Raw genomic sequence first — 14,531 nt, 5'->3', positions numbered from 1 at the left:
GAAGCATTACATGATTTCTTTGGGTAAACACAATCTTGGAAAGGATTTTGAGGAGAGATTCATCACAAAAACTAGAAAGCAATAATATAGATGGTCAATGATCAGACTATGTGAAGCTCCTTTATGAACAATCCAAGATAAAAGTAGCCCTCCCTCTATTAGTACCTCAATTGATCTCTTCTCAATGGAAGGTGTAAAACAAGCTATAAAGAAATTATACAATAATTAAGCTCAAAATATTGATGATATATAGGTGAAATTCTTAAAGTGGGAATGGAGTTACTTGTCTTCACATTCAAAATATTTTCAATAGAGTCTGTCGAAGTGACTTTTCAATGGAGTAGAGTACTACTACTACCACTCTCTCTCTCTCTCTCTCTCTCTCTCTCTCTCTCTCTCTCTCTCTCTCTACACAAAAGTAGAGATCATTATAACTACTATGATACTATGGTTAATCCACTTATTAGTAAGCTATTTGGTAGCATAATAGAGTACAACATTATAGTTATCCAATATAAAAAGAAATAAAAGGAGTGAAAAAACATGCTAGATTGAGATAGACACTCTACCATCAATCATTACACAAAGGCACCTAAATGTGAAAGTTTAGGACCTCCAAGGTGGAGAAGCCTTTTTGTCTTTTGTAAATTCCAAAAAAACCCTTCAATATTGTTCCTAGGAACAAAATTTGGAAGATCTTAATATCTATAATGATCTTTGAATGGTAGTGCATAGAATTTGTGAGCAAGTTAGAGCTATAATTAGAATTAAAGATGGCATATTGAAATACTTTGGCAACAATATTGGATGAAAACAAGTATGTCCCCTCTTGTCCACTCCATTTGGATTATCATTTGATAAACTTGAAATGTTGCTAAACATTAAGGAGGGCTTCCACCTTGCTAGATATGTGGTGAAACTAGTTCTTTATGCAATTAATGTTAATTTAATTGTACAAATTATCCATGATTTCTGAGATCATTTGAATGCAAAAAAAGTAAGATTAGGATTTTCTCTTTAAAGAGGAAGAAGAATTAGTTTAATTTTGTGTTTGTAGAAAATTTATTAGATATTATGGCAAAATACGAGTACTTGGTAATTGATTTCACAATAGGCTTGCCTAGGAGACTTGTATAACAAAATAGATACAACTAGGTTGGAAAACCTTCATTCCTATTGCAAAAATACTTGTAAGCAAGAAACGTTATGGGAATGGTAAGCCAAAAAAAATTCTTTTGGCTTATTGGTTATGTTGGTTGTCCTCTATCGTTGTGAGATTTGCAGGAACAACCTTTCAAACTACAAGTCGAAACAAATAAAAAGAATGCAAAAGTATTTTATCACTAGTAGCCTAAACGTCAAATCAATGGTCCCATATGATATTCTCTAAGCTGAAGCTAGTATTTTTTTGCTTGTGGCTTCAAAAGTTATTTGTTTATTAAGTTGTCTAAGAAAAGTTGAAAACATGGATAAACACCATTGTCCCTAACTAGTTAGCGTGGAGAGGCTAGTTCATAGAAATAAGACATGAATGAAGCAAGATAAAAAGTGGAAGCAAATGAAACATTGACATCTTGACAAATCAAACACGATGAAAAAAAGTTCATTGTGTGCAAGAGTTCCATCTCACTTGAGATCATTTTGAAAAAGATTACTTGTATGTGGCAATTAAGGTTAAGATTAGATATTTAGTACCTAGGTCTCATCATCCATGATATAAGATAACTAGATAGATGATTTCCAAAAAGATTGGAGAAGAAAAGAGGTGTATGCCTTGCAACACAAACAAAAATAATGGAACTCAATGACACTTCCCAAAAATCCTTGATGACACTTTCCACGAAATCCTTCATGAAAATGGAAAAACAACAATAGAATATACGAACCAACTTTTTTACTTATAACATCCAAATAATGATTTATACGTCAAAAACATTAAGATGACTCGAACATTGTAAGATGACTCGAACGTTGTTAGAATCTTTACTTCTTCCTCGTTAAAATTCGAGCCAACTCAATCCGATGCTTACTCGTTGACAACACTATCCGTTTTCAGCTTCTGGATTTTGGTGTAAATAATTGAAGCCGAAACGTTTCTTTGTAACTTATCGAAATCATATTGAACCCGTGTCCTCGGCTTTTAAACTTCGGGTGCAGTAAGGAAGCCAATAAAATGTTCTATGGCTCACCACTGCCGATATCATTGTGGTAGACGCAAACGGAATAAAACTACACTTTTTTTCCTATATATAATGTAATTTGCATCCCATTCTCATGTCTGCGTCGCAGCGTTATGTTGAAGGAGAAGCTGCACATGTTTTCCTCCCTTATTATCCACAATCCTCTTGGAGGTTTCTGTTATCTTCAATTACGGCAGGCCTGCATTCTCAAGATTGCGCTTTTACAGGGGAAAGCAGCCCGCTCTTTCGTCGCGCACAGGGGATTTACATGCACAACATTTCATAACAATCTTATCAATCTGTATGTTAAATGCGGAAGATTGGTAGATGCTAGTAAAGTATTTGACCACATGAAAGAACGAAACAGTGTCTCATGGAATACGATCATTGCAGCATACCAAAAAAGTGGGTGCCCTCGCGAGGCAGTCACACTGTTTCACCAAATGCAACGAACAGGTTTCCAACCCGATCAGTTCACATTTTCTAGTGTACTCCCAGCCTGTGCCAAAATAGGAGCTTTGGATCAGGGTATGGGCATCCATCAAGATATAAAAGATAAGAGGAATTTTGTTAAATGTTGTGGTTTCGACTGCCTTGGTAGACATGCATGCAAAATGTGGGAGTATGCTCAAGGCACGTGAAGTGTTTGACCAAATGCCTCGAAGAGATGTCTTCTCATGGAACGCAATGATTGTAGGCTATGCACAGAATGGTTTTACTGATAAAGCTTTAGAGACTTTCAAGCAAATGCAATTGGCAGGTGTGAAGCCGGACTCAGTAACCTTTGCCAGCGTCCTACCAGCTTGTGCCAAAACAGGAGCTCCGGAACTTGGTATGGATATTCATCAAAGCATCAAGGATAGAGGAATCTTGTCTGATGTTATACTTGCTACTGCGCTCATAGACATGTACGCAAAATGTGGAAGCATAGAGAAGGCACGTGAACTGTTTGATAAAATGCCTCAAAGAAATGTAGTCTCGTGGAATGCCGTGATTGCAGGGTATGTACAAACAGGATTTGTTGAAAAAGCTTTAGAAACTTTCAAGCAGATGCAATCGGCTTGTATAAAACCAAACAAAAACAACATTTGCCAGCATCCTTCCTGCCTGTGGTAAAATGGGAGCTTTGGAAGAGGGCATGGACATCCATCAAAGCATAAAGGCTAGAGGATTTTTGTCAGATGTCGCAGTTGCAACTGCCCTGGTAGACATGTATGCAAAATGTGGAAGCATAGACAAGGCACATGAAGTGTTTGGCAAAATGCCTCAAAGAGATGTTGTCTCGTGGAATGCCATGATTGCAGGGTATGCACAAAATGGGTTTGTTGAAAAGGCTTTGGAAACTTTCAAGCAAATGCGATTGATGGGTGAAAAGCCAGATTCCACAACCTTTGCCCAGCATCCTCCCTGCCTGTGCCAAAATGGGAGCCTTGGAACAGGCCATGGACATCCATCAAAGCATTATGGAAGCAGGGTTTTTATCTGAAATCATAGTTGGAAATGCTCTGGTAGACATGTATGCAAAGTGTGGAAGCATAGACAAGGCACGCAAACTGTTTGACAAAATGGCTCGAAGAGATGTGGTCTCGTGGAATCCCATGATCGCAGGATATGCACAAAATGGATTTTGCCAGGATGCTCTCAAAATCTTTGAATTAATGAAGCTCTCTGGAACACATCCTGACTCTGTAAGCTTTTCTTGTGTTCTATGTGCGTGTAGCAATGCAGGTTTAGTTGATGAGGGCTGTACACATTTTAATCGAATGAGTGACCCTTATGGGATGACACCTACTGTTGATCATTATGTGTGCATGGTTGACCTTCTCACCCGTGCAGGCTATATTGAGAAAACCCTAAACTTTATCTTCAAGATGGCAGTTAAACCTGTAGCTATTGTGTGGATGTGTTTTCTTGGTGGCTGTAGAGAACATATGAATTTGGGTTTAGGAGTGTTTACAGCAATGCTGCTTTTTTATTTGGATCCAAAAAATGCTACAACGTATGTTCTTCTCTCAAACATTTATGCAGAAGTGGGCAGGTGGGGTGAGGTTCAAATGGTAAGGAGCTTGATGAAAGATAGAGGAATTACCAAGACCCCTGGATGTAGTTGGATTGAAGGCCATAACATGGTACATGCATTTTTGGCAGGTGATAGATCACATCCACAAACAGAGGAGATATGCAAAGTTACGGATATTGACTTTGGAGATGAAGGCAGCAGGCTATTTTGCAGATTCAAGACATTTGCGTACTTGTGTGGAAGAGGAGGAAAAGGAGTTATTTCTTTGCCACCACAGTGAAAAATTGGCAATTTCTTTTGGTTTGTTAAACACGCCTTCTGGAACAACTATTAGAGTTGTTAAGAACCTCCGTGTATGTGCTGATTGCCACACTGAAACCAAATTTATCTCCAAGATTGTTGCAAGGGAAATCATTGTGAGAGATGCTTACCGTTTCCATCATTTTAAGCAGGGGCAATGCTCTTGTGGAGATTATTGGTGATGCTAAACGAAGGACTCCGAAAAAAGTCTTGCACTAGAAGAAGAATGCACATCACTCTTCTATGCACTGTTGAGGTATCTGACAGTGACTTGTTTTATGATATATGTAGAAGGTGGCCGGTGCAGCGAGGCTCAAGTGTTAAGGAAATTGGTGAAATGATAGAGGAATTAAAAAGAACCTTGATGTAGTTGAATTGAAGGCCATAAAATGGTAGTTGCATTTTGTGTGGGAGACAGATCACACACCCGCAGACAAAAAGAGAGCTATGCAAAGTTGGCTGACAAGACGAAGGCAGCAGGATATTTTCCAGATTCAACACATTTGAATAATGATGTGGGAGAAGAGGAAAATGAATCATTTCTCTGCCACCATAGCAAAATCTTGACAATTGCTTTTGTTTGTTAAACAAACTCTATGGAACAACCATTAGAATTGTTAAGAACCCTTGAGTATGTGCCAACTGGAACACTGCAACCAAGTTTGTCTCCAAGATTGTTGAAGGAGAAATTGTTGCAAGAGATGCTTACGTTTCCATCATTTTACACGGGGACATTGTTCACGAGGAAATTATTGGTGATGCTAAATGAAGCAATCTGAAAAAAGTCTTGCACTAGAATAATATGGATAGAATGAAATGCACTTCACTCCTTATATACACCGTTGAGGTATCAATCAATGATTTGTTCTATGATATATGTAGAAGTGGGCAAGTGGGCAAGTGAGGTGAGATTCAAGAGGTAAGTAGATTGATGAAAGATAGACAATTAAAAAGATCCCTGGATGTAGCTGGATTGAAGGCCATAAAATGTTCCATCCAATTTGTATAGATCCCACAGACAGAGAAGATCTGTGCAAATTGGCTTGGGAGTTGAACGCTGCAGGGTATCTTCCAGATTCAAGACATTTTCTAAATGATGTGGAAAAGAGGAAAGGGAATTATTTCTCTGCCATACTGAAAAATTGGCAATTACTTTTAGTTTGTTAAATACGCCCTGAAACAACTATTAGAGTTGTAAAAAACTTCAAGTATGTGCTGATTGCCAAACTGCAACCAAATTTATCTCCAAGATTGTTGCAAGAGAAATTGATGTGAGAGATGCCAACTGTTTCCATCGTATTAACCTGGGACAAGGCTCCTGTGGATATTATAGGTGATGGTGGATAATACGGATAAAACAAAATGCACGTCACTACTTCTACATACTGTCCAGGTATATGTCAGTGACTTGTTTTATTTTAGAATAGTGTTGACATTTCATTGAATTGATTTCAGAGTTCACAATCAACCTTTGTCTTCTGGTCATTTATTTGGATTAATTGTGTTATATTTTGTCATCTAGTTAAGATTACATTTAGTTCCAGCTATGGCAGAGAACCATTGCGAGGGCAATAAAAAAAAACTAGTGATTAAATAGATTGCTAAAAGCCAATAAGATTTCAACAATTTACAGACATATAAGGCTTTTGGCAGTCTGTTATTGGCATTGTAGATTAGCTTTCCATATATAATGCAAGAGAGTGCAGGTAAGTCATTGTCTTTGTCGGTGTGTTATTATATATCAGTAACATCAATAAAGCAATTAATTAAAAAAAAAAATTCAGGCATGTACGATGTGGCAAGATTCTGGGAATGCAAAAAGTGCCCAAGCTCTTTTCATAGCATGCGAAAATGGTGCACAATAGAAATAGTCGACCCAAATTTTCAACCTTTACATTCAATTTGGTCTGCCCTCCTTTCCTTGGCCACTCAGTATCCAAGCAAACTGAAATACTGGTTTCATCTTTTTGCCCTCAATTTTTTGTTGCATCCAAATTCAACCCAAAACTCAAGGGCTAATGCGAATGATCAATCACAGCTAATCCCACCCTATTCAACCCCTAAAACTACTTAATTTTTGTATATAGTCGACAGTTGCTTCCTTGGAAAAGATCTCTTGGCTTGCTTTTTTGTGACCTATGGGCAATTGTTTGAGTTTCAGTTGCTTAAGGTGTTATGCTGTTGTTAGTAGCATGGTTGTTGTGGCTATTTTCTGTTCTGAACTCAAGTTCTAGTTTTGGCAAAGCAAGATGATCCCCAAACGACCACTCCAAAATTGTGAGCCAAAAAATAGTTATTAAGGTCGGACATTTTATTTAGTTTACTAAATTTTTGTATTTTAAATGATCCATAATGTGACAGATCCTTTTATTTCTTGAGAGCAGAATTATTATGTGGCTCTTATTTCAGAAATTAGTTTCACATGATATAGCTTTAGATTGTTATTTTCTACTAAATCACTTTAAACGGAATAACACCCAAATGTAAAATGCAAGCAAGACATATCTTGAGAGATTGCACTATTGTACATGTTAAGTTTTAGTCAATGTAACATGAGGACTCGCACCCACCTCCCAAACCTTGAAGTACTCATCCTCGAGACGTCCCCGTGTTGGAAAATTTAATGCAGCATTGACGTTTGCCCCTTGAGCCAAACACTCACCTACCCCCCTGACGTCCAGAACAGACAGAAACATTAATACGGGTAGGTGAGGTTTTTCAAATTCTAAAAAGAGGGGGAAAATGGAATATGACAAAAGGAATGTTTATTCATTCATTCATTCAGTCAGATTATTTAGAGTTTCAGTTCAGCAAAGCAGAGAAAAGGAAGAAGAAAGTGGTCAGCAGATCCACTTGTTGCAGAGACAGAAGGAAGTATGTTGAGTGTCTCTAGTTGCACGTTACTCCTCTGTTCATTCTGTGAGTTTGTTGTTGTTTTTTTTTGTCCTGTTGAAGCAGTGATTGCTCCAGGCACCTTTGTATGCATCCATTAGAGTTGTAGGTTTAAAGGTTTTTTGAAGTATTAAAGTTGTTTGAAGTTTTACCAATTTAGGGTTATTTTAAGGTTTTCTGGTTGAAGCCGAATGCTCCCAGATTTTGGAATAGTTTAATGAAAGATTGAATAGAAAGCAAGCAGGCATACTTGAATCTATCTTCCTCTTCTATTCATTACATTTGACAAGTTTGTTTGAAAGGTTAAAGCTTTGAGTTTTTGGTTTTAATGGTGAAAGCATTCACGTTGAATTTCTCTAAGTTATAATATTTCAGTTGAAACAGAACACTCGGCACCTACTGCATTTGTGTGTGCCGAGCTCTTCTTGTGCTGAGCATTTCCTTTGTAAGCCGAGCCCACTCGGCATCCATTGGTGTTGAGCTTTCTCCTTTGAGTGTCGAGCTTACTCGGCACCTGTTGCCTGTCACTCGGCACCATCAAGTGCCGAGCAATCTGTCACTTGGCACCTTCAAGTGCCGAGCAATACTAGCACTCGGCACCTTCATGTGCTGAGCAAATATTTAAGTGCCGAGTAAAATTTTTTTTGAGTTAGGGTTGTGAGTTTTAAATTTTTTTAATTTATATTTATCACACCCCGCACCGAGTACTTTCGCACCCAAGTACTCCCACCTTCGTCATTCCACAACCTTGCTTCCGTTGGAATGGGTATTTGAATTTTTATTTGAATTTTGTTTTTTGAATGTTACTATTGGGTATGTAATATATCACTATGTTGAATGTTCAATTGTTCGAGTTCATGTTGCAATTCTATATGTTCAAGTATTTTAATTTGGTATGTTCTACTGAAACATCATTTCATAACAAGCATTTCAAGTTCTATATGTATACTTTTCAACACTTGTTCCTGCTCCGTCCTCCCCTTGTCACCGTCCCCTGGCTATCCCCCCGCCGTCTCGAAAATGAGGCCCATTTTCTCCTCGTCCCAAAAACTCGTCTCGACATCCCCCCTTCCCGACGTACCCCAATATTGGGGTTACATTGGTTTTAGTCCAGAAATCAATGGTGATAAACAATAAAAAGGAACAAAATTAAATCAATAAATACCAGAAATATCCTGGGAAAACCCTTCCAGAATGAAAGGAAAAACCTAGCCACACAACAAAAATATATCCTTATTGATAACGAAATGTTTGTGTGTACAATATTCTTTGCTTGAAGCAAATATATAACAATAGAAGAGACACTTGACATTATAACTGAAGGTCTTTTGAGATTCCCATAACTCCCATAATTAATTATAACTCTTCGAATATTCATGCCTCAATGCATGTGAATGACACGTCATTATATTTAATATTATAATTTGAACATAAGTGTCCTTTTCAATTGATGGTAAAAATAATAGTAATAATGTCATTATTTTCAAAGATAAAGATCTCTATCGCAGCTACCATCTTCAACACTCGCTCTTAGCCAGAGAGAGATCTTTAGTTGAACAATCACACAAGACTACAACCAAAATGTCAATGATAAAATCTCATCCCATGTATCCTATAAGATTCATGAAAACCTGTAACAATTACTCATATCTCATATTCATGGAATCACTCAACATGAAACCCTATAACAATTACTCATATTCATGAAATTAGTCAACATAAAAATCTATAACAAATACACATTCATGAAATCACTCAACATGAAAACTTGTAACAAATACACATATTCATGGAATTACTCAACATGAAAAGATTTGCAAGACTCGCAACTAAGCTTTTATTCATGGACTCTCTCAACATGACATCCAACTCCCATCACGGAACCTCTCAGCGTGATGACATCATGGACTTTCTCAACATGATGTTCACTATCACATAGTGAAAGAGTTATCATAGCTGATCTTACAATCTCATTTATTCACTCAAAAAGAAATAGGCATAGCAAAAGACAAGACTTAGTTCCATTTAAGTCTCAAATTCGACAAAAACCCCAAGTATTAAAAGTATGTATAAGAAAAAAAGGGATACTATAAATACTGCCTCTCAACCATGAACAACTCCCTCTAAATTTCATATTTGAACACAAATATGTGTTTTTAACTGAAGCAACATTCATTTCTTATGATTCTTGTTGCATCTTGCAGTTAAGAAAGATTTATAAAATCTATTTATCATATAGGAATAAATATTATAAGGAAACACTATTATTAGATATAAAAATTCATGACCAATATAAAAACTTCTCTAATTGTCTTATCAGATTTGAATTTCATATCCACCCAATTATTGAAACTTTTACTTCACCTCTTTGAAGTCTAGCATTCTTGTGAAATTTGGTTGCTATCTGCAACCTCTAGAATTTTATTAGTCACAGCCTTTTATTGTCTGTGTATCTTGATTGAAGCTACAATTTGGCATCCTTCCATCCCTTGCTTGATCGGAATAAGGGAGGACAAAATGAGTGATGAAGGGCAACGGCAAACATCCAGTGCCAACTCTTCTTCTGCAGAGCAGTCAAGGGCCTTTCCTGAGGTGCTGCCATTTCAGATGTATCCACCGTTTCAACATCAAAGCGGGGGGATATATGATGTGCCTTATCTTCCATCCGATGGCTGTGTCAAAACCCTTATTCCCTTGACCTATAACATACCCACGTAAGTAATCTATTTCATTTCAGATTTATCCTTGTTTGGCCTTAAATTCATGCCGTGGAACGATATTTGGCTTTTCTTAATGAAACTCAGATGATATCAAAACCATATGTGATCCCCAGATTGAAACAATCTTGTACTATATATGCTCGAATAGTCTGTCAGAAAAAAATCATTCTACAGTAGAAATTCTTTCTCCAGAAAAGACGTTTGCACAAGCTTGCTAGAGAAACAAAAAACAAAAATGTCTAACTTTCTTTCTCATACGACCCACCCCAAGAATCATTTGAATGGTGAGAACCTTTCAATGGGCCAACCGACACATGATAGTAATATTAACAAAGATAGCTCCAAAATGATAGTTCCATAAAAATTAAAAATGACAAAGACGAAAAATTGACGATACAATTACTCCACCACAAAGAACGGTTACATAGAGGAAATGACCGGATGCCTATGAGATCGACACAATCAACAAGGATAGAAGGAATAATTAAAAAACTTCATCGTGCATGTAGAAACGTGGCAATCAATAAAGCACTCGCTCATAAGGAGGACACGCCAAATTCCACCTGCACAAATAAGACAAAGGAAATCAAATGTAATTGCCATAACAAGACCCTTCCATTGTGGATGACAAAATATATCTCTTAATGCCAAGATTTAAATGCTTAAGAGTGCTACAACAAAAGGTATGATAACAATATTGATTGTTGAGAAGGAATATTAAATGCATTAAAAAATGATACTATGAGAGTATGAATTGGATAAAATAATTAAATTAAATAAATGCAAAATTTCACGACATGAAAGAGCTGCTCATATGGAGATCAAAATAGTACTCATGATGCAATAAAAAATAAAAATGCAACCTCATAGAAAAATTGAAGACTCCATTAACATGATACTAGATAGGAAGATGATGCTTGATTTCAATAGCGAACGGTTATGCATGTGTTTCCTTGCATTTTCTCCTATAAATCAGAACCAAATACCATCCAAAAATATATCGTAGATCCTTGACTTCCCATATGACTTGAGGTTCTAGAGATGAGATTACAATAAAGCTAACAACAGATATTAAAACAAATAGTACCAAAATGGAAACACCTATATTATCAAATGATCTGGAGATCGAACAAGAAATATAACTGAAAAAAATATAAAAAGCGGGGCTATTGCAACAAGTTCAATAACAGAATCTCAAGGCTTCATAAAACAATGGTACAATGAACTGACAACTCCTCCATTGAACAGATCATTTACTCTTTTCAATTGTAAATTATCTAAAAGCACAAATGAGAAGAAATAAAAGAAAATTTCCTATAATGTTGTTATCAAAATCAGGCTTTGATACCATGTTAAGTTTTAGTCTAGAAATTAATGGTGATAAATAGCAATAAGAAGGAACAAAACTGCATCAATAAACACTAGAAATATCCTAGGAAAACTCTTCCAGAATGAAGGGAAAAACCCAACCCCACAACAGAAATATATCTTTATTGATAATGAAATATTTTTGTGTACAATATCCTTTTCTTGAAGCACATATATAACAATAGGAGAGACACTTCACATTATAACCGAAGGTCTTTTGAGATTCCCATAACTCCTATAATTAATTATAAGTCTTTGAATATTCATGCCTCAATGCATATGAATGACAAATGTCATTACATTTAATATTATAATTTGAACATCATAAGTGTCATTTTCAACTGATGGTAAAAATAATGGTAATAATGTCCTTATTTCCAGAGATAAAGATCTCTATCATAGCTACCATCTTCAACAGTACAATGGTATCAAAGAGGCTTGTTCCATGTTTGTATATCCCATCAAAGTAGGTTAGACAGAAGAAATATGGTTTGATGACACACTACCTTCATGATCATCTTGCTTGTGGTTTAAACGAGAAATTAGAAGAACATTCTTAAACTAAAAAACTATCATTTATCATATCACATTGAAGATAGACATAAAACTTTGCATTCTTATTATCTCTAGTTAAATATTGGCTTCCCCCAATATGAGTGAGTTATTTGGTTTCTTTTGTCCATCTTTACAATTTACAAGGAGCTTGGTAAACTCCTTATTTTACTAGGAGACTGTGAAAGAACATTAAAGCCTTCGGAGGAATTTGATTTGCATTTAAAGTCTCTTAAAATTATTTTCTTATCCAATATTACAATGTTGAAATAATAGAACACATAAATTGAATTGATATAATTAGAGAATATATGTATAACATGTTTGTTTTTCAACATGAATTAATGCATTATCAATTCAATTTTCTTCTTGCTTTTGCAATCATTATTTGAAAGTATTCTTTCTTAGAGCTAAATAGGTAAAAATGATTTTTTTAGTCTAATACTACTATTAGTATTATAGTTCAAATTTATTATTTTTATGTTTTCTGTTGCCTCATGATATTTAGTTTGGAAATACTACATAAAACTCTTTCTTTCTTTATAGAATCATTGTGAAAAGATGAGTTTGTTTATTGATTTATGCTACTAGGTTTGTTGTTAAATATACTAATTTAATATTTATTTGCATTTATTTGATATTGCAGAGTCATTTGCAAGTTTATGATTTTTATCATGGTACCTTGATAGAAAAATTAACTTATTTAAATGAAAAAGTCATGCCTCCAAACTCTACACTATTTTTGTTCCACAATTAGCAACCACCCTGGTTGGTGTGTCAAGAATAGATGATTATTCACATCACTTGTAAGATATGTTTGCAGGGTGCCTTCTAGGTTGGAGTTCTTTGTCTTGTTCATTGTGTAAATTACTCATCCTATAATTTTAGACATTTTTGTCAATGTCATCTATGCTTGTTCAATTTATCTTTTTATTTTTAATTTCTTCATTTTCTATCTCGATCTTGTTGATATCCTAAATTTAGGACCATCTTTCAAAAAGGCCTTAAATCTTGTATATTTTCATCCTCCAAGATTGAAACCTTTTAGAAAAGCTGGTTTTACTAATAAATCTTTTATGTATCCTCTTTCTTCAAGTTAAAACCTAATATTGTCCTTATAGATATTAGGTAGGTAGAATGATTGGACAACTTGAAAACTTTTATCTAAACCATTCAAAGATATAAATGGTTTAAATTTTCCTACCTATAGGCGAGATAACATTAATGGAGATAATTGTTCCTAGAAGTCACAAATTCTTGATCTAGGGAGAATGATCGAGTCTTACTCCCAAGTAGTGGCTACATTGAATCTTCTTTGTGCTTTTGCAACACAAGGATATGCCACAATGCAATTTGTCACTTAGTGGAATCTAGATTTCATAGAGAATAGCGAACACGAGATTACATATTTTAGCTTTTATTATTATTTGTGGACTCTGATGAATCAACTTATTGAGCAAGTCGTTAGACTTACTAATTTCATATGAGACATCAATCATTTGAATTAATATAACTTGTTTCATTCCTCTCATGACTCAAATATCGTTTTAAAATTAATATGATATAGTGTTTGTCTTTTAAATGTAAATAGATTGAATGATTTCTCAATTGGACAACCAAATTGACCACCATAGTGCTACCTATAGTTAGTTTGCATAAGCTTTACTTGAAACTGCTTTTAAAGATAACTCTTCATTTATTGAATTTATGTTTTACTTCTACCTCCAAATTGTTTGACCCCTAGAAAGTGAATTGTGATTGTGTTTAGTTATAACTTTGTTGGTACCCATATTGATCTTGGTAATTAAATTTTCAGTTCAGTGTTTTGAACCTTTTTTTAACTAAGTTTGAAGATTCATCTTGGTACAAAGGACTCAAAAGTTTGAATGCTCAAAATGCAGGGTTCATTTAGAAATCCAATTTAATGTTTAGTTTGCAGAGGTTCATAGTTCTATTCCAGAAGCATGAGTTCACTGGTTTAAATAGGTTCATCCAATTCAGAAAGGTTCAATTGATCCATCTAATTCACTAGATAATTTAGCAAAGGTTCAGAGCATTGCAAAGTAATTCGCGAATCTGCTCACAAGTTCATCCTAGTGACTAGACTATAATCATTAAATAACATAAGCACACAAACTCTTAAGGAATTTTAGAGTTGGCTCATTGTGGTCCCGCTTAGATATTGTGTCGAAAATAATCAAAGTCTCCACTCTTATACAATCAAAATCAGAAAAATCCAGAATGCTCAGTACAAGCTAAAATATGCATGAGGGGTGTCAGATTGATTGTGTAGTTCATTGTGATCTGCATTCCAATCATGCTTTTATGACACCAAATTTTAAACCAATAGTTGGGAACTTTGGTCTTGCACTACTATGATATGAAAATTGGGTTGTTGCTCAATAGTGTCATTGGAGTGAGCGAAAAGAATAGTCTGATTTTCTTGAAAACTATTCACTATTTTGTGGGCATCTGTCATGTCAAAAACATGAAGATGGG

The 14,531-nt window shown here is 35.3% G+C and overlaps 1 pseudogene; it reads left to right on the top strand.

Moving 5' to 3' along the window:
* Positions 1 to 1,990: 1,990 nt before the first annotated feature.
* Positions 1,991 to 5,968, top strand: LOC149561779 (pentatricopeptide repeat-containing protein At2g03880, mitochondrial pseudogene; annotated as a pseudogene).
* The last annotated feature ends 8,563 nt before the right edge of the window (positions 5,969 to 14,531 follow it).

The sequence above is a fragment of the Cupressus sempervirens genome, chromosome 4 (assembly GCF_028749045.1).
Source record: "Cupressus sempervirens isolate cs-2001-9-10 chromosome 4, ASM2874904v1, whole genome shotgun sequence".
NCBI classification, from domain to species: Eukaryota; Viridiplantae; Streptophyta; class Pinopsida; order Cupressales; family Cupressaceae; genus Cupressus; species Cupressus sempervirens.
The sequence above is the reverse complement of the archived record's forward strand: the minus strand, read 5'-3'. Positions and strand labels throughout refer to the sequence as shown.